The following is a 26,639-nucleotide window of genomic DNA, read 5'->3' as shown; positions in this document are numbered from 1 at the left end:
AGAAAAAGTCATAGTTAGATAACAATTTCTAAGCCAAGTGAAAATGCTTTAACATGATAATTGACCTTAAAATAATACAATTATGCCTGCAATTTAGAAGACGCAGCCAGCTGTTAGCTTATTTTAAGAGTGACAGAAGAATTTTAAGGTTTGCTGAAGCAAGAATACATTTTTCCCCTATTCAAGAGGAAATTATAAGTCTTAATAAATGTATATGAATAATTGGTTTGTTTGTTTTCACCTTGAAAGAGTTATTATTATGTGCTCTCAGACACACGTGCACATTATATCTTGTTTGGTTACAGTCCAAGAAAACGTGCAATGGAAACCATTTAAGATCAGTGCCTAATTTCAGGTGTACCTTAATTTTCTATAGCAGCATCATTTGCAGTAATAACAATTCTGAAGACAAGGGGTCTTCCAGAGACAGTAAGACTGGGAGCACTTCAGGTGATACCATCCTTATCTTGTTTGTCAGTCCCTTCATTACTATCAATCTCTGTGACATTTTTTGGAAGCACCTTATTACTGCTACTAAAATTTCTCATGTCTGGGCCTACTTCTGCAAAAGCAGGTCCAACAAATTACGTGGTTTAGTTGTTTAGTTAAGAACATTCTGTGCAAGAAATATTTTACTAAAAGTAGATAGGTAATAAAATCATTTTATGTAGAAAAAGAAATGACGTCCTCCCCCCAAAATTAATAAATGTATTTAAAAAAGCATATGTAATCCTTATGCAGATAAGTCAATTTCAACTTATCTAAATCTCAAAGACTTTATATGCCACTTACTACATATATTAGGGAGTTGCCAAATCTGACACCAAGAGGCAAGGCTGCCACAGCTGCATGCCCCTAGGTTCAACCAGGAGCATGTATTCCCAATAGACACACCCATAAACACACACATACAATATATATTCACATGCATACACAGCAAGCCACACTGTATGCATGTGCATACAGTCACACGCAGTACTTGCAAAAATACAAACAGTACAAACAGCCTCATCCTGTTCCCTTGTGTCGCTGATCAGGATGAAGATCCAATAGTGAGAATACATACATGTTCACATGGATCCCTCCAGCAGCTGGACTCTTAACAGCCTTCACAATAGCTGCTCCTGGATCCCAGTCTTCTCAGTTGCTCACATCTGGGTATGTTACCTCCAAAGCCACAACTCCACTCCAACTGCCTGTGTTGAGACTTACATGTACAGTAAGCAGTAATGCAGTAAGCAGCACTATAGGCACTAGTGCTTTCCTCCATTGTCTTCCATGTAGATATGCATGCACACAAATGGGTCTCCCAACCAACTTCTACAGTCCACAGTCTCTCCAGCAGCTGGCCAGGACTCCCCTGGTCTCTCCAGTAACCGGCTCCTTCAGCTGCCTCAACCACAGACACACACATATGAATATCTGGTGCCAAGGGAGTTAAGCTACTCCCTGGCTAGGCTGACTTGATACTTGCTCAAGCAGTGACTTGTGTACACTCACTCACTACCATTGCTGGCAACCCAGACACACAGGCTCTCTCTGGCCTGTGGTTTTACTCCAGTCACTGGAATTTAGACCTCTGTATAAATACATTCATACACAAGAGTCCCCTTATACAAGAAAATATTCAGAAGCAGAGTTTTATGGAAAGACAAGGCAGAGTGTGGTGATGGCGTGAGTAAGACATGGCTAGGCATATATACTGACCAGCACTGTTTACAAGCAACAAGACTCTCTTATCCCCTTCTCCCTCTATTTTCCATGCCTTTTCCTCCCCAAAACACTTAAATCACCCTTTCCTCACCTTTGGTCCTTCCCTAAACATCCCATTGTTTTGTATAATCCCCAAATGTGCTTCCCCTCAGTCTGAGATGCGAACCACAGAGTTGCTCCCCTTGACTCATCTGAGAAGTGTCATAGCTGAACACTGGAACTGACAGTCTCTTGAGATAGCCAATGGAGGGAAAGGGAAGGACGTGCGTTTCTCCAGCTTGTTTGCGAAGTTTCCACTGCAAGTTATTGTTCTTTCCTCCTTGCTCTTGCATGTTTGTGGAAATTACCTTTTTTATGGGTTTATCACTCTTCCATGATAGGCCTGGGAACAGCTGGGTCTTCAGTATTATTTGGGCTCCCCCACATGACATTTTTCCACTGTGCTCCTTTGTGTGTGTCGAGATGAACTTATCATGTAGCTGGACACACATCATTCAGCTGTACCTTGAAATGACAAACTAAGTGTTTTACTCTGGCTGCCTACCACCAAATGAAAATGAATGCCAAAGACATTCATAAGCTCTCAGAATTTCAACAAACAAGCAATTGATTACTGTGCTGTGGGTTGTTTATAATCATTAGGTATGCTTTTCCTATAAAATTTACTTTTCAATTAGTTTATATACAATCAGAGATATTTTACTCACTTTCTTGTAGGAAAGCTGAACAAATCTTGCAATGACAACTGCATGTTTCTCTTCAGCCTTTTTCTATCTCTTCCTTGTCTTAGTACTTGTTATTGATAGGATCAAAGTCCTACAGTAATGGAGAAACATCTTAGGAGAAATGCCACAATAATATGTGCTTTTATCTATATTATGAGAAATTATACTATATTATTATTATATTATTGTATTTATTTATATAATATTTATTATATTATTATTTATTAAAATCTGTACTAATATTAAGGAACATTCACCTGGAAACATGGATATATGAAAATACAGATTCAAGCACAAACAGTTAAGGATTTATATACAGAAGAACTTAGAAAGCAACTTTAATTAACCTAGGTCTACATTATAAACTAAAGCTAACGTAGTTATGTCAAATAGATTGTAGGCAGACATCATGATACTATTGGCATGCAGGTGGAAGACCCCTGTTACAGTTATGCCCTCCAGCTGCTCATTATTACCCTTTTGCCAGCAGAACTGGGAGGGCAGTAACCTCCAGCAGAGTGGTTCCTGTGAGTGATCCCTCATCCACTTCAGACAAAATCACCCAGGTAAGCACAAGCAATTTAAATAGTTCGCTTGAGGCTGCAGGCAGGTACCCTCTTTCACATCTAGCTGTGTTGATGATTGTTCCTAATCCTTTCTGTGTTGGAGTCTGTGCCACTGTCAGAAAGCTCAGCTAAATTTTAGATGACTTGGGACTACTTCTGAGACAAGATAGTTGAGACCTACATACACACTGCTTAAGCTCAATTGCTAACCTGATGGTAGCAATTCTGTGGTGGTCTCTGTTATAAGCAGTCTGGTGTGTGTGTGTGTGTTTTTTTTTTTTCTCTGTATCATCTGAAAATTTGACTGACTTTCTTCTGAATGTGGATTAGAAACAATTTGCCAGAAAGACTTCATAAGCTGAGCTGTGGAAAGGAGTGAGCTCCAGCTAATGGAAAAGGGATAGATAACTAGGACTGGTATATCAGCAGCAGCAGAGTTGCCTGTTTGTAGCTTTGGGCAGCTAAGAGTGGCAAGAGATTCAATCCTTTACTGACATAGTTTTGCTTACAAGTGAAGAAGAGGCTTTACAGACACCATTATAAGACTGCATTTGTTCTGTTTGAGCCACATGTTAGAAAGGCTTTCTACACTTGTACAAAGCATGGTTTTTCATCCATGTCAGTATCATGCTGCCAGTAAAATATTTGATATTGCATCTGATCCCAAGTTCCAAATATACTACCAAAAGCATATGCCCTACTAAAAGAAAACTGCAGTTAAAGCAATATATAAAAAGCATTTTACTTATATTCTATTAGCTGGTATCAAACCTGAGCCTTATCTAATTTAGTGCAATTAAATGTGACAATGTTAGGAAGCATACTGAAAGTTTTTTTGAACCTGTCTATTCAAAACACAAATTCTCTCAGTTTTGTTTATATTAAAGGCCAGCCTTTTCAGAATGTAAGCAATGAAGATTCATCTTGTGATTTTAAACAGCAATAAATAGTTTCATGGATAAGTCTAACCTATATTTTATTGAAAATAATAAAACACCTTAGGAAGGGAAAAGCATTTTAGTATTTGTGACATAATGAACAAGAAAGATTTTGTCAGGACAGTGTACATTATAAATGTATTACCAATAAATATTGTGTTCATTTTGTAACTGTTAAAACTGCTGCTAGGCAGCGTTGTTGCTTTGGTCTGAAGGGATTTAGCAAAACAGATGGTTACTCAGACCTCTTCCAACCACATAGTAAGGAGGGGATGGGCAGAGTCACAAAGATCAGCTGCAGTGCACACCTGCTAGAAAAGTAGTCCCTTCTGCCAATGTCTTTCAGTCACTGTAGGTCAGTGTGTAATCACAGTACATTTAGTGCATGTGTCAGCAATATAAACAGTCTGTGACTTCAGTCAATGATTCTTTCACTGAAATGAACATCATTAAATAAAATGTACTGAAAACTTATTCAGTATGATTCAGGAAAAAAAATAAGAAAGAAAAAAGTAACAAAACTACACGAGCTTAAGTTAGCTAATAAAGAGGCAACGTGATATGAATGGAGTAGGGTGGTCTTTCAGAATGGTCAAGTGACTGTGGTAGGGTTGGGGTTGTTAGCAGACACTTAAGCAGATGACTCCATTGATAGGATGAGGTAAATCAAGCTGGCACTTGTCATTAAACGTGCATTGTAATCACACTGTCATTTTGTTATACGGAAGTACTCTATTTTTTTTGTTGTTTGTTTGTTTGCCCTGCATTAATTCTACTTTTACAGGTGCTCATGATTCCTTTGCAATATACATACAAGGTGAATCAGTTATATGTTGATTAACATTGATGCCTTTCTCCAATAACCCCATGAATAATAAGTGAAGTAATGGAAGTGAATAACTGTCTTTAAATATAAGTTACTGTAAAATCTTCAACCTTGCATGCTGAATAATTTACTGAAATACTTAGTGCCACATACCATTGCTAGCTGCATCTGTAGCAGATTAACGTTTACCTTTTACCTTGATTACAACTGCTTCTTTAGTCTCTCTAATGCTAATCTTAGCTCTTTAATCTATTCAAATCACAGCTCCTAAAATTATCTTCTTCATCTCTCATTTCTTCTTTTACACATCAATGAAGAGTCCAGGTACTGATGCCCTTTTCCACAATGCAATAGATATAGGATCTCTATCTTGAAGACCTTATACAATTTAGACTTAATTTTTTACTTTATCCCTTCTCTGCATTGCTACTGATGGTCTTAATGTTCTGTTCTCTCTCCAAGTTCTACTTCAGGTTTTAATGTTGATTTATTTGTAAGTAGTATACTCCCTGATGCAAATTTTCTCATTTAAAACTTCCTAAGAATAACGTTCTTCTATTAAGTTATTAATTACATCAATTAGAGAATGGGAATAATAAAATCCAATGTGGTAAAGCTCTGAGTTACCGATTTCTTAATTTTATCCTTATCCTTCTGATAATATAGTCTTGCCATATTTTGTACAGTAAAAACACATTATCTGTGAGAATTAGTACTAAACATTGATTGTTAATAATTTATAGTACTATACTTGCCCCCATCTGCCTTACTCATGGAATACTTTAATAAAGCCCCTATTTAGCAAAATGTTTTTCTGACTTGATATGAAAGAGAAACTTATAACCCCTAAATAGATACCTCAGGTTAGATCCCTAAACTCTTATTTGGCTGTGTATACTATTGGCCTGCATTTTTTATACCATCTAGGTGTTTAGAGTCCTTCACCAAAGCTGATAGATGAGCTTTCCAAATGGCAAGCCAAAACAATTCCACTACTTTCTGAAACTATTTTTTCTGTATTACGTACATGAGGTAGCATTAATTGGCTTACTTATTTGTTAACCCTCTTTGCAACCCTCAGTACAAAACGTCTTTTGGAACATATTTCAATATTCATTAATTCTGACAATTTATCATCGCTACCTCATAGTTACTGTGTCAGTGACAACAAGTGTCACAGAGAACTTCTAAATGATGTCCCCTGGGATGACATTCCACGGCATATTCAACCTTGCTGGTAAGGTCAATGACACAGATTTGCTTTCAACAATGTAATCCAGGGCAAGAGTGACAGCCAGACTATGCAGCATGACAGAAGCAAGAAAGGTTTGAAAAGGCTTTTCGTTTGTAAATGACAGAAACAAGTCTTACTGGGAATTCCAAATTTAGCCAAGCTTGGAGCATCTTTAAACAGAATAGATCTCTACTTCTCGAACTTGTTTGGGATGTAAAAGTTGAGATACTAGTATTTTGGCTCTGTCATTCCCAATATATACTGCCTTCTCAGTGATTCTGGCATCAATCTATGTATTTTCCCTCTGCTTGGAAAGGGGGAGCAGAGGGAAACATCACTTCCATTGATAACCTTTCCAGTACTTTTTCCCCCACACTCCATTTTTAGTAACCACAGATACATTTTTAAGCTCCATTTGATATTACAATTGTGATGTCTTCTTTAGATGTAAACTTTCTGGAGCAGCATACTCAAATGCTTATGTATTCAAAGAAAAAAAAAAGTCCTTAACTCATTGTAGTGGGTTTACATGGCAAGGCTTTGGTAGCAGGGGGCTACAGGAGTGGCTTCTGGAATCCAGAAGCTGCCCCATGTTAGATAAGGGGCCCTCTGCTAGCCAGAGCTGAGGCAGTAAGTGGAATATGAAGAATTTATTCATATTTAAGAAAGAAAAAAACTGCTTTTCAACAGCAGCAGGGAGAGAGATAGGTGAGAAACAGCTGGGCAGACACCAAGATCAGTGAACATGGAGCACCTCCTGCCTTCCTAGCACTGGAACAGAAGCTCCCCTGCGGCCTGTGGAGAGGCTCCTGATGGAGCAGGTAGATGTAACCTGGAGGAGGTTGTGGTCTGTGGAGAACCCCTGCAAGAGCAGCCTCTGGGCTGGAGCTGCAGCCCATGAAGAGGGAACCACAAAGGAGCAGGTTGATGAGAGCCGCTGCCCATGGGGTACATATATACGTTGCCTTTATGTGTGCCTATTGAGTAGTCTAACTCTTTGTTAGCTGGACCTGGGAACATGGAAATGTCTCTGTTGTCAACAAGATTTGAGAGCTCCTGACAACTTCTACTTTAATTCCTCTTGTCCTTGCAACTTACTTTTTTCACTGCTGTGGACTAGCAGGTTCTCCTGTTCCGCAGCAATAAAGTTAGCAGTGGCTTTATCTAGTGGAATTCAGACCTATTCAGATACCACCTAGGGGTGAGACAAAAATTCATCTCTTACTATAATTGTTTAGAAGATGGATATCAACAACACTACAGCAGCTCCAGGGCTGGCTTTAAAAACATGTAGATACTTTTATGCATTTTATGTAAAGCCCCTAGTCTTTCAAAAAAAACTTAATACATATATGTCATCTGTCATATGTTGAGAAAAACATGATTTAAATAAAGAATTTAATTTGAAAAGGAAGTAAATATGTAGACATGGTTATGAATTGTATAAAAACATTGCAGATATCCTCTGATGTTACATGGGCTCTCTTCTAACAGTCACCGAGTAACAAGTCTTAGTAGTTATGTGCTCTTACCACAATAATCTCAGTTATGAAAGCTTTTAAGCAAAACAGTAATGACTACTGTGTAATTAAAAAGAATGCAAGGAAATTGTTCTCTTGACACTGAAACAAATGACTTCCTTGTCATCCTGAATTTAGCAATTAAGTTTTCACCAACTAAAAGGGAAGAGAAATTATAACAAAAGATTTACCTTATCATGTTAAAGAAGTTGAATATCTTGCAGGTCATGCTAAGAAGCATGATTTCATGTCAGGTCATCGTAAGGAAAAACACTTGTGATTGAACATCAATATGTTACTCTATATGTCTTATGTTTTCAAATATAAATGCTATCTAGCCACTGCAATAAAACTAATAGAAAGGGCTAGATGCAGTAGAGTATGTATTCATATAATAATACTTACCTTTAGGCAGTTGTTGCCTTATCTAAAATCCTGTGTCAGGTGTTTGGGCTCCTCAATGTGACAAAAACGAGGTACCTCAAAACTGTAATACAAAATACTATCTGAGTAATAAGTATTTATTTGCCCACGAGTTTACTTAGAAGTGGCTCACAGATCACTACAGAACAGTCTGAAATCACACCTCTCCTCAGTTCTAATAACACATCTTAATGACTCGATACGGTGAATGTCTGTGCTACAGGCTGACAGAACAAATGCACTAATTTAGGGTAGCTCATGACGCTACCAAAATTAAGATTTCTGGAGAATGTGTGCAAACATTTGCCACATGGATGCAAAGAAAGGAGGTGAAGGATCTATCCCTGCTACTTGCAGAGCAGAGGCAGTTCAGAAAGCATGTCCTTACTCCTGTTAACTGCAGTCACAGTTCCCATTTGAGATCAGGTAATTGACTGTGGTTGAGCTTCTGTTCTATTTAAGTGCAAACCCTACCAGATTAACTGAAACCACCAAACACATTGTAAACTAATACATTTGACTTTGTCCAGAAAGGCACTAGCAGCATAAACACTGCCAGGTATGGATCAGAGGTAGTTGAAGCTGTTTTACACTGTTTTTCAGACTGTAACTGCTAGGTCTTAGATCAGAGAAATGCCTAGTGCACCAGCCATGGATTCAAATTTGATTTGCAAGCCAATGTCCTGCAGCTGAGATTAATATCAAGGAGAGGTCATGAACAGAATAGTTTAGGAATATCCTTAAACTACTGAATCATGAATACAGGAAGGTTCCACTGACGCATACACTAAATTTGTATCAAGAGAATAGATGTTTGGTGTTCATATACAGTTTCTCAAAGGATTCAATAATGTCTTTACACTGAAACATGGGCAAGGAGAAGAGAAAGCATTCTACTATTTAGATTTAAATTAGATACTTTGCAGGATAAAACATTCTTCCAGAAAAATGAAATAATAGGGTTCAGCCCTGCTGTCGTTCTCAATTAACTCAGATCAGTGCCTTCCCTAAGACCTCTGCAAGATTAAAATTATCAGATTATGAGCTAACTATGTAAATTCTTTTAGTGTCTCTGGTGTTCTGCCATGAGCCCAACTATCTGCGATTCATTCCTATCATTGGTAATGATGTCAAATCTTTTCCCTGCATAATGAATATTTTCATATTCAGTATGTCTCATGCCATCAAAAATTGCTTGTCACATTCTTGTCATTTGTACTGTTTCTTGCAACCTACTCTTTTGCTTCTTTATTACAGAGTTAGAAACCAGCATGGTAAATAGCAAATGATTAAGTGATTCAAATGCACTATTAAGTATCATTAGAATTTGAAGATAATTAAAAATATATATATAATGCAAATCTTCAACAATTTTAGTTAATTAAAGGTTTTGTGTATGTGTGTGTTTTTCCCCACTAATTGTGGGTGGGTTTTTTGTTGTTTGTTTGTTTGTTTGCTTGGGAGGGGGATTTTTTTCAGTCTGAAAGGTGTGTATATTTTATTTTTTTTATTTTTCCACTACTCAATATGAACATATATGAACATATAATATGAGTAGTGGAAAAATAAAAAAAGTTGAGTAGTTCATATTGCATCAAGCACGGCATCGCTAGTAGGTCAAGGGAGGTGATTGTCCCGCTCTACTCTGCGCTGGTGCGGCCTCACCTCGAGTACTGTGTGCAGTTCTGGGCACCACAGTATGAAAAGGACATGAAACTGTTGGAGAGTGTCCAGAGGAGGGCTACGAAGATGGTGAAAGGCCTGGAGGGGAAGACGTACGAGGAACGGCTGAGGGCACTGGGCCTGTTCAGCCTGGAGAAGAGGAGGCTGAGGGGAGACCTCATCGCAGTCTACAACTTCCTCGTAAGGGGGTGTCGAGAGGCAGGAGACCTTTTCTCCATTAACACCAGTGACTGGACCCGCGGGAACGGGGTTAAGCTGAGGCAGGGGAAATTTAGGCTTGACATCAGGAGGGGGTTCTTCACAGAGAGGGTGGTTGCACACTGGAACAGGCTCCCCAGGGAAGTGGTCACTGCACCAAGCCTGTCTGAATTTAAGGAGAGATTGGACTGTGCACTTAGTCACATGGTCTGAACTTTTGGGTAGACCTGTGCGGTGTCAAGAGTTGGACTTGATGATCCTTAAGGGTCCCTTCCAACTCAGGATATTCTATGATTCTATGATATTAAATCAGAAAAGCCTTCCCTGTTAGTTCTATTAAGAGGAGTTTCATATACTTCATATCAATGCACATTTCAGTGATGGAGTCAAATAATAGCAATTAAAAAGGTAAAATCCTGATCCAATGGGATCCATACATGACTTGGTGTCATATTGTCAGAGATATTCAAGTGTGCCATTTAGGCACCTGAACTGGAGTTCCAAACTAGAAGTGCCTAAATAGCTTAAGAATCTAACTCCCACTGAAAATGAACTAGTAATTTTTCTCTCATTTTTCCTTAAATAACTTCAAATACTTTCTGCATACTTTCATTGGCTTGCAGCATATTCTGAATTCACATTTCAGATAATTTGGAACATTCAAAATACTTAACTAGGTTTCTAGGTAATATACGTTTTATTTCCATCCAAGAATTCTCCAAGTAAAAGACTTTCAAACTCAGCGCATAAACTTAATTGCTGTAGTTGTATAGCTTCATAATTTTAGTGAGTGCAGATCAGTTTGCAAAGTTGCATTCATGGAAGCCCCATTTCAGATCTTTATTTCTCTTTTACTTTTTTTTTTTTTTTTTTTTTTTTTTTTGGGAGAGGGAGGAGGAGGAGGCAAGGGCCCAGAGGCAGGTTTTCAATACTTATTGAAGTATTTATTTCAATAAATTTGAAATAAATTTTTAAATTCAGATATTTAGTGGTAAAGCAGCTGAGGTATGTGCCAATGGGCTTAGCTACCCTAAAGGAAGGAGGCAAAGGTGGAGGTGTAGATTGTTCAGGGCAAAGTCTGTTGTAATGAAACTGTGAAATTTACTGCTTTTATTGTGTATCTACAAAGGACTTATTTTGTGTTGATGTATTTACTGGGTTGGCATGGCAACTCAAAAGGTAATTATGTGTTTTTGAGAGTCTACTATCTGCTTTCACTGTTGCATAATTTTTTTATTTTTATTAAAATAGGGAGAAAGCTGTCATCTAAGTACTTAAATTTGCAAGAAATACAAACTAAATCCGTTGCCTAATTTCCTGGGTTAACCTGAGCTTTTAAGTAGTTCTCTGTTTTCCTCCTGTGTGGTGATTGAGATAGTTTGGTTCTGGTTTCCTTGTTGTCTGGGTCCTAGGAAGGTTTCAACAGAAGTCATACCTAGTATAAACAAATGAATTACTTGAACTTATCATAGATTACTGGATTCTGTGTCATGGTATATCTGACTAGTTTTTATTTAATAATATACTGGCTTGAACATGTGCTGGGGAAACAAATCAGAGTTTTGTGCCTTCATAAAAAAAAAGGGGGGGGAGGGGGAATCAAACCCAAACTTGTTTAAGATACACAACAAATAACTTTTTTTTTTTTTCCCTTTTTCTGAAGAGATAGCTTTGCATAAACAAATATAAAACTGAGAGGGTTGTGAACCTCAGTTAATGTTTTGTAGTGTAGTGGCTAAGTCAAGCACAAAAAGAAAATCTGTTTACTAGTAAATAACAGTTACTGTTGGTGTGTATGCAACTCCTATGTAGAGTAACTCCAGAGAAAATGGTCCTGTTTAAATGCTTCAGTTGTTTGTAAAAACAAATACAATGCAACTATTCTCCTATTAATGTTGAAGTTGCTTATGCTGTCTGAATACAATATATGAAGAAACATAGATGTTTGAAATGGGAACTAGACTGCAGGAACAGATATATTGTCTGACGGCATTTTGGCACCCAAGCAAGTTGGTACTGACAGCTGTTCTCTATCAGAGAATCTGAGACAAGTATTCAAGGAATTGCTAGTCTGAGCACTTCCCCAGGAGTTAGTAACTCTAATTCTATTTGATCCTTAGTGACAGTATTTTAATAGACGTTTATTAGTTTGTAAAAGAGTACTCTCTTCAATGTATAAGAGACTCCAGGGAGGATTTTTCTGTTTCTTTTCTTCCAAAGAAGATCAGTTTTCTCTTCTGTCCCTGTGGTGGTTTTACTCAGGTGGGCAGCCGAGCTCCACCACAACCACTCTCTTACTCCCCCTCTCCTCAAAGAGGAAGGGGGAGAAAATACAATACAGAGAACTCGAGGTTTGAGATGAGAAAGGTTTAATTAAAGGGAAAGGGAATGGGGAGGAAAAAAACAGAAACAAAAGAAACAATCAGTCTGCGTGGAAGCACAGAGAGAGGGAAAAAAAATTATTCTCTACTTCCCATCAACGAGCGGTGTTCGGCCACGTCCTGGGAAGCAGGACCTCAAAACACGTAGTGGTTTTTCAGGAGGAACAGCCCCCTCCCCCACGAGAGCCCCCCCTTTTGTTGCTGAGTGTGACATCAGGTGTTATGGAATATCCCTTTGGTTGGTTTAGGTCAGCTGCCTCGGCAATGTCCCCTCCCCATCACTTGCCCACCCCCAGCCTGCTGGCTCCTGGGGGCTCAGAAGGAGTCCTGATGCTGTGCCAGCACTATGCAGGAATAGACACAACACTGGAGTGATATCAGTGCTGTTCCAGCTACGAATGCAGAGCACAGCACTGTGTGGGCTGCTGCAGGGAAAAGGTGACTCCAGCTCAGACAGACCCAAAACAGTCCCATATACTGAAGGAGGCAAAAAGCTGATACTATTCTAGTGGGTAGAGCAGTTGAGAAAGTGATTGTTTTATCTCATGATGAACGTCCAGTTTTGCAAATTTCAACTGAGTAAGTCAGAGCACCTTACTGGAGAACTGTTTTGGGACTAGATAGTTGAGGAGAAAAATGATGCCTAAGGTGTAAGGCAGTTGCTGCTTTTTGGGCATCCATTCTGTTTCTCTAGTAGATGGGAGTGTGCCTTAGCCATTGTCTTGAAGGAAACAAAAGCTACTATAGTAATCCTGTTTCATTTATGGAATGCCTTTTCCAAAGAATTATTATTTTTCTATTGAAATCCAGCGTATTGTGGTTGGGATCGTGATTCTCTTGACTCAGTCTGCCATATTTAAGCTGCATAAATGAAAACTGATTTTGCTGAACAAATGGTTATCATAATTCTCTTTAAACATGTGCTATTCTTTTGGAGCGTGTTCCCAACAGTTACTCAAAAGCCTAAAGTTGGTAAACAAAGCCTCCCGTGTTTGTTGGACTCTTGTTTTTGACTTCAATATCTTTAAAGCTGGTGCTATCTCTTTCAAGATAGAAAGAACAGTTCTAATCAGAATAGTTTCTGAAATTAACTGATATACATATGCATTTAAAATGTTACTGAGAAACCCCTAACTAAGATGGCTTAATTTTCCTTAAGTTTTATCATAGATTCATAGAATATTTTGAGTTGGAAGGGACCCACAAGGATCATGGAGTCCAACTGCTGGCTCTACACAGGACCACCTAAAAATCAGACCATGTGTCTGATAGTGCTGTCCAAATGCTTCTTGAGCTCTGGCAGGCTCAGTGCTGTGACCGCTGCCCTGAGGAGCCTGTCCCAATGCCCAGCCACCCTCTGGGTGCAGAACCTTCTCCTAACACCCAGCCTGACCCTCCCCTGTCCCAGCTCCATGCCGTTCCCTCAGGTCCTGTCGCTGTCCCCAGAGAGCAGAGCTCGGCGACCGCCCCTCTGCTCCCCTCCTGAGGAAGGCCATGAGGCCTTCCCTCAGCCTGCTCTGCTCTGGGATGAACAAACTAAGGGACCTCAGCTGCTCATTGTATGTCTTCCCCTCTAGACTGTTTGCTATCTTTGTAGACCTCCTTTGGACGCTCTCTAGTAGTTCTATGTCTTTCTCATAAGTTCTATGTCTTTCACCATAAGTACCCAAAACTGCATGCAGTACTAGAGGTGAGACCACACCAGAGCAGAGCAAAGTGAGACAATCACTTCCCTTGACCAGCTCGCAGTGCTGTGCCTGATGTACCCTGGCATATGCCTGGCCCTTTTGGCTGCTAGGGAATGCTGTTGACTCATTCAACTTGCTGTTGAATCAATCAGCCTACACGTGCACATACACACACACACACACACCGCCCCCAATCCCTTTTTGAAGCACTGCTGTCCAGCCTCTCATCCCCCAGTCTGTACGTATAACCTGTGTTGCCCCATCCCAGGTGTAGAATCCAGCACTTGCTCTTGTTAAACATCATACAACTGGCGATCACTCAGCTCTCTGATTTGTCAAGATCTTTGCAAGGCCTCTTAACCCTTGTGGGAGTCAACAGCTCCTCCTAGTTTAGTGTCATCCACAAATCTAGTATACTTTCAAGTCGTATCCAAGTCATTTTTGAAAACACTGAAGAGAACTGTATATATTCTTGCTAAATAACTAGATAATAAATTGGTATTGAGATAATTTTCAGACTTCAGTGTGGAAACCCTCTAGAAAGATAGACTTACCTTCCAAAGCAGGTTTAGCCATGTTTTCCCTTTGAGCATCACTTGTCTGCTGAGTAACAACTGAAATTTTGATATAACTTGCATTTGTATGGAAAATCTAAAACAGATTAAAGGATATAGCTGTCTGTGCTCAATGGCTACATCTGTGGTTTAAACAACTTGTTTAAGTGCCACTTCTGCCCTAAATTCAAACTGCTAGCAACCAAATTCATGCACAAGATGAGAAATACTTGCTAACCAACTATTCTATTAGAACCTAATGTTCTTGGGGAAACATGGTTAAATGGCCAGTGTGCCAGCAGAAGATCTGATTTGGAAAACCTGTACTGCAAATCTGCGTTCTATCTCATGCTGAAATGGTACTCCTGAGTAATGGGCTATCTGACTTTCTAGAAAGCTTTCTATCTAAAAAGCAAAATTCATGTAAAGGTCTTAAAAACAGGCAATATCAACCTCTGAATATCTAAGGAAGGTTTCTAGTACACAAAATCCAATGGCATTTATTAGCTTCATTTTAGCACTCTTTTCCCTGACTTTATTAGAAGTTGGCTGCCTTAGTTGAACAAGTGGACTTCGAAGAAGCAACATACTTTGGATTTTTGTTATTATAATTATATACACACACACACACACACACACACACATATATATATATATATAACATTATCTGAAGGTACCAGATGTGTGACCTTGACTTCAGTATGGAAGGTCCTGGTTTAGTGAACCCAAATGACCAAAATTGCATTATGTCATGGTTTTGGCTAGGATAGGGTTAATTTTCCTATTGAGGCTTGTAGAATGCTGTGTTTGGGAGTTTTGACAAAAATAGTGGTAATACACTGATGTCTTCAGCTGTTGCAGAGCAGCACTTACACAGTCAAGGAGTTTTCAGCTTCTGGTGCTGCCCTGCCATCGTGGAGGCTTGGGGTGCACAGGAGCTGGGAGGGGACACAGACAGGACAGCTGGTCCAGGCAGAGCAAAGTGATATCCCATACTATATGGAGTCATGCCCAGCAATAACAGCGGTGGGGGGGGGGCATTTGGAGTGATGGTGTTTGTCTTCCCGAGAAACTGTTATGCTGGAGGTGGCTGAACACCTGTCTGCAGGTGGGAAGTAAAAAATGAATTCCTTGTTTTAACTTGCTTGTGCACACAGCTTTTGCTTTACCTAGTCTTTATCTCAATCCATGAGTACTCATGCTTTAACCTTTCTGATTCTCTTCCCCATCTCACCTGTGGAGAGTGAGTGGGTGTCTGTGTACTTAGTGCCTGCTGGAGTTAAACCCTAACACATTATCAAGTTAGCCAGTCGCTATGTTGTGATTAAACTGTATGAGGCTGGATTCTGACAAGTTTGCAAAACAGTTACTAAAGGTGTCAGTGATAACAGAAAAAACATGACTGTTTTAAAACAATACAATTATGAGATTGTATTATGGGAATTGCTCAGCTAACGAATGGAGGTTAATCTCCTGAAAGATAATGGCCTTTCATCATAGCCTAGGAAGTTGCTGCTCAAGTTTAGTACCTTAGGGATAGCATAGCAATGGTGTCTTACAGCTTTTTACAAAGTCTCAATTCACTGGAGTCTAGATGAGCCAATTGCTGCTTATACTTAGTAATTAATACTTAAGATGCATTAGCTTTGAGGAGGCTGCAGAAATTGTATGAGCTTGCTGATAATGTGTTTTTAGCTTCTAACTTTAGATAGCTGTTGTGCGTTATCCAGGCAAATTATTGTAAATATGCAGTCTGAATAACAGGGTCAGTCGTCGTCTTTTCTGCTCACTGCTATAACCTTAGTGACATTAGTCCAAATGAGGAATTATAAGTAGGAGCAATACTTGTTTGTCAGTGTCCTAATTTAATGGAAAGATCATTTCTATACTGTTCTAAAATCTTAAGTATTTTATGTATAAATTACAAAAAAAAATAGAATAAAAGCAGTTTCTTCAAAACCAACTTTTTCAAACAAAATAGTTAACCCCAAGAAATGATCGAACACACAACCAAATAGGGTTAAAAGTTGTTTATTGGCTTTTGCTGTTGTCATTGTTCTTCTTGGTTTATTATTTTTTTTAGCAACACTTGATTAACTAGCAATCATGGTACTGTACATTCAGAATCAATGCCAACAATACAACAGATAATGCGAAAAACTAGACACTTAAAAATGTTGATGAATGACCACAAATTCGTGAGCACTTTTCTTTTACTAATTTCTCAAGGTCTTAATTACATGGACACATTCACACAGACACACGTGTACACACCCACACAGTATGTTACCAACAGACTCCCTCTCATGGTACTCCAGGGTCCTCTGCTGGCACACACTTGCATTGGAAATGGGGTGCTCTGGTGTTACACATCCCTGTGCAGCCAGCTCCCTACTACTCGTGTGCCTGCAGATGATGAAGCCTCACAAGAGTATGAGTACCTCCCCTCCTCCCTAGCCCCAGCCTCCTAGTGTGGATCCTCACATGCTGCATCCCACACTGTCACTTCAGGAGCTGGTGCAGGATCCTCACATCTGCAGATGGGATGATTGCACTGTCCAGCTTGGGTGAAGGCTGTGATGCCCCAGGCAAGCTTCTGGCAACACCAAACTGTTCTGTATGCATTTCTCTCTTCTCACTAACACAATTTTTCACATTTCTTTCATACTTCTTTTCAAGCTGACTCTTCTTTTTTATTTTTTCATGTCTTTCTGTAACTCTTTAATTGATGTTCATCTTTGATGTTATTGTTGTTTTGGATTTTGTTTTTGTTGTTCGGGGGGGGGGGGCTTTCTTTTAAAGTTATGTTCATTTCTTACCAGCTATTGTTATCGTCCAGATTATTTTTCAAGACAAAGCCATTAGGGTTATTGCAAAGGTGTAGTGCTTATAGTTTAAATGCCACCACAGCATTGTTACAGGAGCAGCCTGAACTCAAGTTGTCAACAGATTCAATCTATAATGCTGAAATATTGAGGTTTGACTACAAAGGGCAATCCAGATTTCTGCAGACAGCTTAAGTGTCAGTATGGTACCATATATCCTATATTCAGGCTGTACATGCATATATGGGTTCTTTTGTGGTAGTTGTCCAGGCTCAAATTCTGTTCTTCCAGCCCCTCTAAATGATAGTACTGCTTGTGGCTTGCATTAATACTCTATAAAATGAAGTTAGGTTTATAGTTTCTCTTTGTTTGTTTTCCACAGGTTGATACTGAAAATGCACAGCTAATTTTTAAGGTCATCTTCCAGATGTGATAGAAACAGAATAACACTTAGCAGCAGCTACATCTTCAGCTGTTGAAAGGTAGGTGCCTGAGGATTTGATTTCCACGGTTAACTTCATGTGCGAGTGCTTTTTTTCTCAGTAGTGAGAGTACACACACTTTTTTTCTTCTCCTGTGCTTTGACTGCTATGATTTTGAACCTATGTAATCTCAACATCAGCTCTGCTCCATTTCTGTACAAGATACCTGAATTCACATTACCAGACTAATGTGAAGTAAATCTAATTAAGAGGTTTAGATTATTCTCAAAGACTGGTCCACGAACAAATTTTTGAACATAGCATACCTTTTGCCCTGCTCGTACATCTTCTGGACAGATATTGTGTTTAAAGCAAAACCTGCAGTATAACTCTGGTATGAGAGTCTTTGCTGTCTTGAGAAAATATCTTGTGTACTATGGACCAGTGCTTAGTGGGAGTATGTGTGTATGTAAAATGTTTGAACAAAATGTACTATTTTAATTTTGAGCAACTGATTTATCTGGCTAGCAGAACAATGGGTGTGATGCACCATAACCTCCAACATAAGCCAAGGGCTTTGATACCACTTAGTTCATCTGTTCAAACACTTTTTAAAATCCAGCTAAAAGGTGAAATTATGTGATGCAGCTTGAGCTGAACTTATGCCCCAAAACTGTTGAAAGGAGGAAGCTTTTACTTCCATTCTTTCAACTGGTTTTGTTTATCTTACCCTGTAGTAAGTCAATTCAGTGTTCCTAATCTGTTGGAGAACCCTTTTCAATTCTTGTATTGTTTTGTTTTATTTTGTTACGTTATTTAACTGAGGAATTGAAAGGGTCAAGCGAATGTCAGTGGAAAGGGGAGGAGGGAGCATGGGACCTCTCTTTTTGATGAATAGATTTAAAGTTGTAAGAAATATCAACTTTACCCTAAGACCTCTGAGGAAAAGCGGAATTTGTATGTCTGTATAGAACCCACAACAATCGAGTCTTGATCCTGAACTGAGAACTCCATTTTCTGCTGTATTACAACAGTGTCTGAGCTATAAACATTTTATATTACTGAGCAGTAGAAAACCAGGTTATAAGTGAAGGAAAAATAGCCCTTCATGACTTCTGCCTCTCAACACCCCTCTGCATCAATGCACTTTCGTGTTCTTGGATTCATCTTTCAATTGTGCTTTTGCACAACAGTTGCTATAATGTGCCTCTGGGCATGACATTACTGTAATAAATAATTACAAGTATAATAACTCAAAGCAGGCATGACATCTTTTGCTTTTTTTACTTTAGAAATGAATCTGCTTGTAAAGCAATTTTCTTCATAATGTAACACTTGAAAGCATTTTGCCTGCTCTAACTGTATCCTCAACACTTCATTGTTTAAAGTTCATGTTCTGCTAGTTTCTTTAGGTAGGTAAATGTTTCATTCTTTTAAGTTGATTTCAGTGAATGATGAACCAGGGTCTGTTTTTTTTTTTGTATGTGAAAGTGTGAAATTTCAAAGACAGCCACTTGATCAATACTGCAAAATCAAGTAGGGTGAATTCTTTTTTTTTTTTTTTTTTTTAAGTATGATCTCCTAATGTGAGAAGCATCAAGTTTCTGAAGGTAACAGCCCTAACATATTATTCAGTTTATTCTGATGCATGTGTAAGCTTATAAGGATTTGGAATTCTAATGCTGTTATGTGCTCACTCAGAGATCAAAAGCAATATCAGCTTTGACTGAGTTCAGTCATGAAAGGGAAGTATGCTGAAGATAGAAGCGGGGACAGCCTACCTAGGAGAAACAGATTTTGCCTAAGCATGTGGGAATAGAGCTAGAAAGGCCATGGACCATTCAGAAGACAGTGTCAGATTCATCTTGAAGATGCACAGATCTGTGCATCACAGATGAACAGATCTGTTCAAGTCTTATGTTCTCATCTGCTTGGTACTGATATTTCTATTATATCATGATAATATGGGAAAACCATTTTTTCCTTTTCATTCTTGAAATACTCTTGTGACCACACTTCCCATTCTCATCAAAGAACTGCAAACATAGAGCTTCATGATTTATGGGCATGGGAGAAGGGAGGCAAACCTCTATGAATTAGGAAAAATACAGAAACTGGACTGTTCCGTGTTCATTGATCTTCCAGAAAATTCAAGTTGTAATTAGGGCACTTCACTGTTATATTTCCAATGACAGTCCAAACAAACAAGATGCTGTACTGTGATGGGCAAGTCAAAAAGAGTGAAGAATAGGTTTGAGGCATATTGGCACAGCTTTGACAGGTATACCATGAAGATATGCTATTCCTGGTTGCTAGACTCTTCCAAAACTGTACAAACACAGTCAATATCACCCATCACCACTATTAATATTTTGAATAGGGGAACTATCTCTGTAACTGCCATGCATCAGAGGATGCAGAGTGAATGGAACTCAATATTCCTAGGCTAGCTTTATACTTTTGAGTTTCTTACTTTGTAGCCTTTTTCTGTACCCCTTGCAGTATTGATCATGCCCTATTCTGACCCAGAGAAACAGTAGGAAGGTACTCTTTTTTTTTTAAAAAAAAAAAAAAAAAAAAGGTGACACAGAAATTCACTTGTTGCATAGAATGACCAGATAAAAACAAACAAACAAACATAAAAGTATATTGCCTTCTAATTACCTGCACAAGAAACTCCAGTCTCTGGCAAATTGGCAGTTTTTCTGCTTTTTTTTTTTTTTTTTGTGTGTGTGTGTGTAGTTTACTGAGATTAAAATAATTAAAAAATGCCGTTGAAGAGCTGCATTTTAATTATGTCTCATATGGCCTAGTTTTTTAATTATGGAGTCCTTTGGCATATTTTGTTACATAACTGGTCACATTTCTGAAACCCTTGGAATATCCTGCACATTGCTGGGCTGCTGGAATTTAGGACAAGTGTACTTATGAATAAGGAGTTCTAACATCTACTTTACTGAATACAGTAAGTGGCTTGTTAATGTTCCTTCAAAATAGCAGGTCTGCTATGCTTAACAAGGAAGTGCATTATTTTTTCAAACCTTTTTTATTAAGCAAAGTTTAAATGGATCAACATAAAACCAGAATCATAGGCCCTCTGTTCAAAGAATATAATGTTTTATGTATCATGATGGGAATAAATGATTTTTCCTTAGTACTAGAAAATATCATAAAGATCCAGTGACAGTAATCAGTCTGAAATCAGTCTTAATGTAGTATGAAAATATTTTATTTTAAAAAATTATGAGGATTACTAATTCCCAAGGCAGTTCTTAATTTTCTTCATCTTGATGTTTTATCTCTTACACTCCTATTAGGAAGTTTTAGATAGGCATATAACAGGGCCTGCATGCAAAATTGAGAAAAAAAAAACAACATTCTAATGTAGATGGAACCATATTTCTAATTATTCACTCTTGCCAACTGGTCTATAAGAGATCAACTCCAGTCATAGTCTTCATGACAAGTGGGAAAATAAATTGTTCAAGATAAGATGCAAATTAGGGACAAAGTTCAGCTGACTCTCAGAATATATAATTATACTTTGATATGTCACAGAGTAAGACAGTCTTACTTGATTTAAATTTTGTAAACTTAGAATGTTGGAAAAATGGTAGAGGAGAGGAGTTTGAAAACTGTTAATTCTTGAGAAATGTCAATTTCACCTTGAAAAATATATCCAAAGCAACTTAGGAAAACGCCTTTCTTGAATGCATTCTCAAATGACAATAACGTACTGATGAATTTGTGATTGCATTTATTGTATGGATGAGGTAGAATGGCCCTAAATGAACTAGTGATGGTCTGAAGGACAAATATTTTAACATGTGGACTCCTGAAGAATACAAATGCGTAATATCCTGATAATGAGCAAAAAAGCATCAATAATGATGACAAAAAAAAAAAAAAAAAGAGAAAAAGAAAAGGAGAGAAAAAAAAAAAAAAAAAAAAAAAACAGAAAATGAAGATTTGGATGCTTTGAAAAGCAGTCCTAGCACAACAAGATTTGAAAGTTTGAATATAATGTGTAAGCACAGAATATGATTAACAATGTTTAGCTGTCACTGCACAAGATTTCAAGAGCTGTGCAACATAATTGGTTAATTGGTACTGAAAGTCAGAGTTCCTAAAGTAGCTCACCATTAGAGTTGTTAGGAACCTCATTTTGATCTGTCATTCCTTGGCTACCCACTTGTATGTATACTTACTGCACATTTGTGCTGTATACAGATAGTTACATATGCAATCTGCATGTATGTACATGTATATCTATCACAGTATCAATTAATGAATATAATGTCAGGTGACTTTTTTCAAAGCTACTGATCCACTGTAATACAACATCTGTGGATGCCAGACTACTTGTGTGTGTGTAACATGGAATTAAGTGTTCAGTGTTAGAGAATACTGGCCAAGTAATAGATCAGCAGCATACAGAGAGCAGTTATACTGTGTGGTTTGGTATAGTTTATTCCGAGTAAAATTAAGCTTGCCCTTAAGCTCTTGATTCTTCCTTTAGTTTAAGCCTTGGTTGTGTTACACTTTCCTGCTCCCTGGCACAACATTTGATGGAAAAGCAGTGTTTTTATCTCACATAATACAGATGCCTAAGAGCTGGCCCTGAGCAAGATGGATTGCTTACACAAAGCAGTGTGGTGATGTGCAGAGGTGCTAGTGAGAGCTTTTGCAGCGTTGTAACTCTTTCATCAGTCATAACATTGCCTGTAGTCCTGTCTGCAGAGCACTACTTTTCCTGCAAACTTGAAATAAGATCATAATGTTTTGGCTTAAAATCCCCATTTGCTAAAATGAAGAGCATTTTTTGGTATCTGAACTATATAATACTGTTCTGACCTGAGATAAGAATAAACAAAGTGGGAAAGAGGGAGATAGAGGTTGAGGGCTGGTTTACTGTATTGAGATTATGTAACAAGGTTTTGGTAACCAGTGGGCTGCAGGGGTGGTTTCTGTAAAAAGAGCCCAGAGGCTGCCTCGTGTCAGATAAGAGTCAGCTTTAGTTGGCTCCAAAAGACACCTGCTAAGGTCCAAAGCTAAGGCAAAGAGTGATTTTGGTTGCATCTCTGTAAAAGCATTTTTAGGAAAAGGGGAAAAAATGCTGCTCAGCAGCATCTGGGAGAAAAGAGTGAGAAAATGTGAGAGAAACAGCCCTGCAGACACCAAAACTGGTGCATAAGGACAGGAGGTGTTCCAGGTGCTGGAGCAAAAATTCCCTTTGGCCTGTGGAGAGGCCCACGCTGGATCAGTTCATCAAGGGCTGTATCCCGTGGGAGGGACCCCACAGCACAGGGGACGAGAGTGACTGATAAGGAACGGTAGAGAAACACTGTAGACTGACCATAACCCCCATTCCCCCGTTCCCCTGTGCCGCTCGGGGGGAGGAGGTGGAAGAGGGTGGATTGGGGGGCGGAAGGTCCTTTTGGTTTCTTTCCTTTGTTTCTCACTTCTCTAGCTTGTTAGTAATAAGCAATAAATCTTACTGTCTCCCTATGCCGAGTCTGTTTTGCCCGTTACAATAATTACTGCATGATTTTCTTGTCCTTATCTCAACCTTTGAGCCCTTTTCATCGTATTTTCTCTCCATTCTTCTTTGAGGAGGAGGAGTGAGAGAGCGGCTGTGGTGGAGCTCGGCTGCCCACTTGAGCGGAACCACGACAGGCACATTGCTTGATTATATTCAGCCAGCCATCAACCAACATCCCCAAGTCTTTTTTTCTGCCAGACAGCTTTCCAGCCACTATTCCACAAGCCTATACCACTGCATGAGATGGTTATATGACCCAAATGCAGCACCTGGCAAGAAGCCTTACTGAATGCCTTAAAACTGTGCGTAGCCCATTGATGCAGCCTATGCAGATCCCTCTGCAGAGTTTTTTTTTGCTGGGACTCTTTGGGCCTGACCATCCAGCCAGTTTCTTACTTCGTGAACACTGCATCCACTGAAGCCATGAGCAGCCAGTTTCTCTAGCAAAATGCTGTGGAAGATAGTATCAAATAGTTTGTTGAAATCCAACATCCATAGCTTTTCTCTCATCCACTATGCATGTCATCTTATCATAGATCAGGTTAGTCAAGCAGGACCTACCTTTTAAAAATCCATGTGGACTAGGTCTGATCACCTGGTTGTCCAATATATTCAGTGTGATGGCACTCAAGATGATCTTCTCCATGACTTCTCTTGTCACTGAGGTCAGACAGACAGGCCTATAATTCCTTGGATCCTCCTTCCTGCCCTTCTTGTAGATGGGCATCACGCTCACTACCTTTGAGTCAACTGGGGGCATCCCTGTTTATCCAGGACTGCTGACAAATTCTTGAAAATGACTTTGTGAGCACTTCTGCCAGCTCCTTCAGTACCCTTGTGTGGATTCTATCCAGTCCTATAGATTTGTATGTATTTAAATGGTGTAGTAGGTCAGTAAATATTTCCCTTTGCTCTATAAGGGCATCATTCTGTTCCTTGTCTGTCTTCCAGTTCACTGGGCTGGGTACCCCAAGAACAATTAGTCTTACCCATAAACACTGAAAAAAAAACAAGGCATTAAGTACTTCAGACTTTTCATCATCTTTTGTCACTGTTTTCCCCCACATCCAATAAAGGATGGAGATTCTACTTAGTCCTCCTTTTGTTGTTTATGTAATAATACATATATATGTTTTCTTTTACTGAAGTATCCAAGTTCTAGCTGGTCTTCGGCCCTTCTAATTTTCTCCCTGCATAACCTCACAGAATTTTGTAGTTCTCCTGAGTTGCCTGCCCCTTACAGAAAGGTAAAATGATGACCTAGGTATTCCGATGGCTGGAAAATAGCATATGACTCTATCTGTAATTCGGAGACCTTGCTATCTTAGAATTGCTTTCACATGAAGTCTAGAATATCAGCAATAGATTCACCTGGGAGCATAGCATCTTCTGTAAATGGAATTCATATCTGATTTATGTGTGTTCAACAAGTCCAGTCTCTTCTGCGTTAGGCCTATGATGTAGTATGTATCACTTCTATGTTACCTACAGATACTGTATGTACCAGGTTATCTGTGAACATGATGCAGTCTTTCTCTGCATAGGTGTTCAGGCTGTGGCATTTGCTTTAATATATCATATTTGATTCTTCTATCTGCCACGGTGTCTTGGGTAGAAATAGGTCTTATCCACAGTGGTATGAGGTAAATTATATTAAAATATTTAATGATGTATCATAGATGAGTAGGATTTGTAGGAGTGGGTAATAACAAATCCAGTTTTGAAAACTAGATATATACCAGTGGAGCTCTATCACTGAAAATATCTGAAGGCTTGACTGTATTACTGTAAGATTTTTTTTATATAATTTTTTTACGATGCAATAAGTGAATATACATATTCACACATTTTTAGAGGGACATGAGATAAATTTATTTTAATAGAATTATTTAAATATCTACAACCCTATATTCTGGGATACTCATCTCTGTGCAAGTGCATCCAAGCTAGTACTGCATATTAAAAATCAGAAAATATTTGGATCGTTGAATAATTCAATTTGGGAGGGACATAGAGGGGATCTCTAGGTGAAAATCCTTCTCATATTAGGATCATTTATGAGGTCACACCATGTTTGGTCAGAATTTAATCCAGTAAGTTGTTGAAAAATCCATTGATGGAGACTGTACCACCTCTCTGGGCAGCTTGTTACTGTTCTTGACTGTCCTTACAGAGAAGATGTTTCTCCTTATATCCAGTCTGAACTTCTTGTGTTTCAGGTAATGCCTGCTGTCTTTCATCTCTTTTGATGCACCTCTGAACAACCTGTCTTGCCTTGGTGACCTCCTTGTAAGTACTAAGGGAATACTGTTATGCTCTTCAGAAGTTCTCTCCCCTCCAGCTACCTCAGCCTCTCCTCACAAGGCAAGTGCTCTGTATCTGGACCAGCTCTGCTAAAATCATCCCAGTCTATCAGCAGCTTTCTTCTATTTGGGGGGCCAACATTGTATGTGGGACTCTAAATGTGCTGCTGAGGAGATGGGAATAATCACTCCTCTGGGCCATGCTTCTGTTAATACAGCTCAGGATGCTCCCAGCCTTCCTTATTGCCACAGCACCCTGCTTGCTTGTGGCCAGCTTGCATCCATCAGTACCCCCAAGGCATTTTCTGCAGAGCTGTGCACCTCTGTCAGACCAGGTACCAGTCCATATCATTGCAGAGGACTCCTTTCCAAGGACAGGAGTTGGAATTTGTTCTTGCTGAACTTCATGAGGGTCTTGTTTCCCATTCCTCTGTCCAGTGTACTCTGGATAGCCATCCTGCCTTCAAGCATATCAACTGATCCCCCAGGTTGTCATAATCTGAAAAGTTGTTGAGAGTGCACTTCATTCACTAACTCCAGGTTATTGATTAAGATGTTAAACAGGGACAGGTTCTAGGATAAAGTCCTCCACTTGTTACTGGCCTTCACGCAGGGTTAGGAGCCATTAACTCTGAGTTCTGTTATCCATCCTTTTTTTTTTTTTTTTCTTGATCCATGTAGATTTTCCTTATGAAGTTGTTAATCCAGACTGTAATGTTCTAACAGGGATATAAGAATAACACAGGAGACAGTGTTGAAAGCCTTGTTTAAAATCAAGGTAAATGATCTCCACTGGTCTGCCCTCACCCATAAATCTTTTTTTTTTTTTTTTTTTTTTTAATCACAGAAGGCAAACAGTTTTCTCAGGCATGCTTTACGGTTGGTCCATGCTGACACTTCCCATGTACATTCTCCTTCATGTGCCTAAGAAACACGATTCCGGAGGACTTGTTCCTTGATTTTCCCAGGCACCAAACTGAAGCGGATTTACCTGTAGCTCTCCAAAGGTGATTTATTTCTGAAGATAATTGAAATATTTCTCTTTCTACAGCTGTCAGAACTCCATGACCTTTTAAAGATGACAGAGTGCAGTCTTGA

The 26,639-nt window shown here is 39.0% G+C and overlaps 2 long non-coding RNA genes across 2 annotated transcripts in view; one reads left to right on the top strand and one right to left on the bottom strand.

Moving 5' to 3' along the window:
* Positions 1-2,983, bottom strand: part of LOC137855682 (uncharacterized) — an 82,919-nt gene extending 79,936 nt beyond the window's left edge. Inside the window, exons 1-3 of the long non-coding RNA XR_011095889.1 lie at positions 2,915-2,983; positions 2,421-2,529; positions 1,067-2,217 (exon numbers count right to left, since the gene is read on the bottom strand). This is a non-coding gene — a long non-coding RNA (uncharacterized lncRNA). The remainder of the gene's footprint in view (positions 1-1,066; positions 2,218-2,420; positions 2,530-2,914) is intronic.
* LOC137855681 (uncharacterized) lies at positions 2,877-26,374 on the top strand. The gene is made up of 3 exons (XR_011095888.1): positions 2,877-3,004; positions 17,657-17,756; positions 25,458-26,374. It is a non-coding gene; the product is annotated as an uncharacterized lncRNA (long non-coding RNA).
* The last annotated feature ends 265 nt before the right edge of the window (positions 26,375-26,639 follow it).

Source organism: Anas acuta, chromosome 4 (assembly GCF_963932015.1).
Source record: "Anas acuta chromosome 4, bAnaAcu1.1, whole genome shotgun sequence".
NCBI classification, from domain to species: domain Eukaryota; kingdom Metazoa; phylum Chordata; class Aves; order Anseriformes; family Anatidae; genus Anas; species Anas acuta.
The sequence above is the reverse complement of the archived record's forward strand: the minus strand, read 5'-3'. Positions and strand labels throughout refer to the sequence as shown.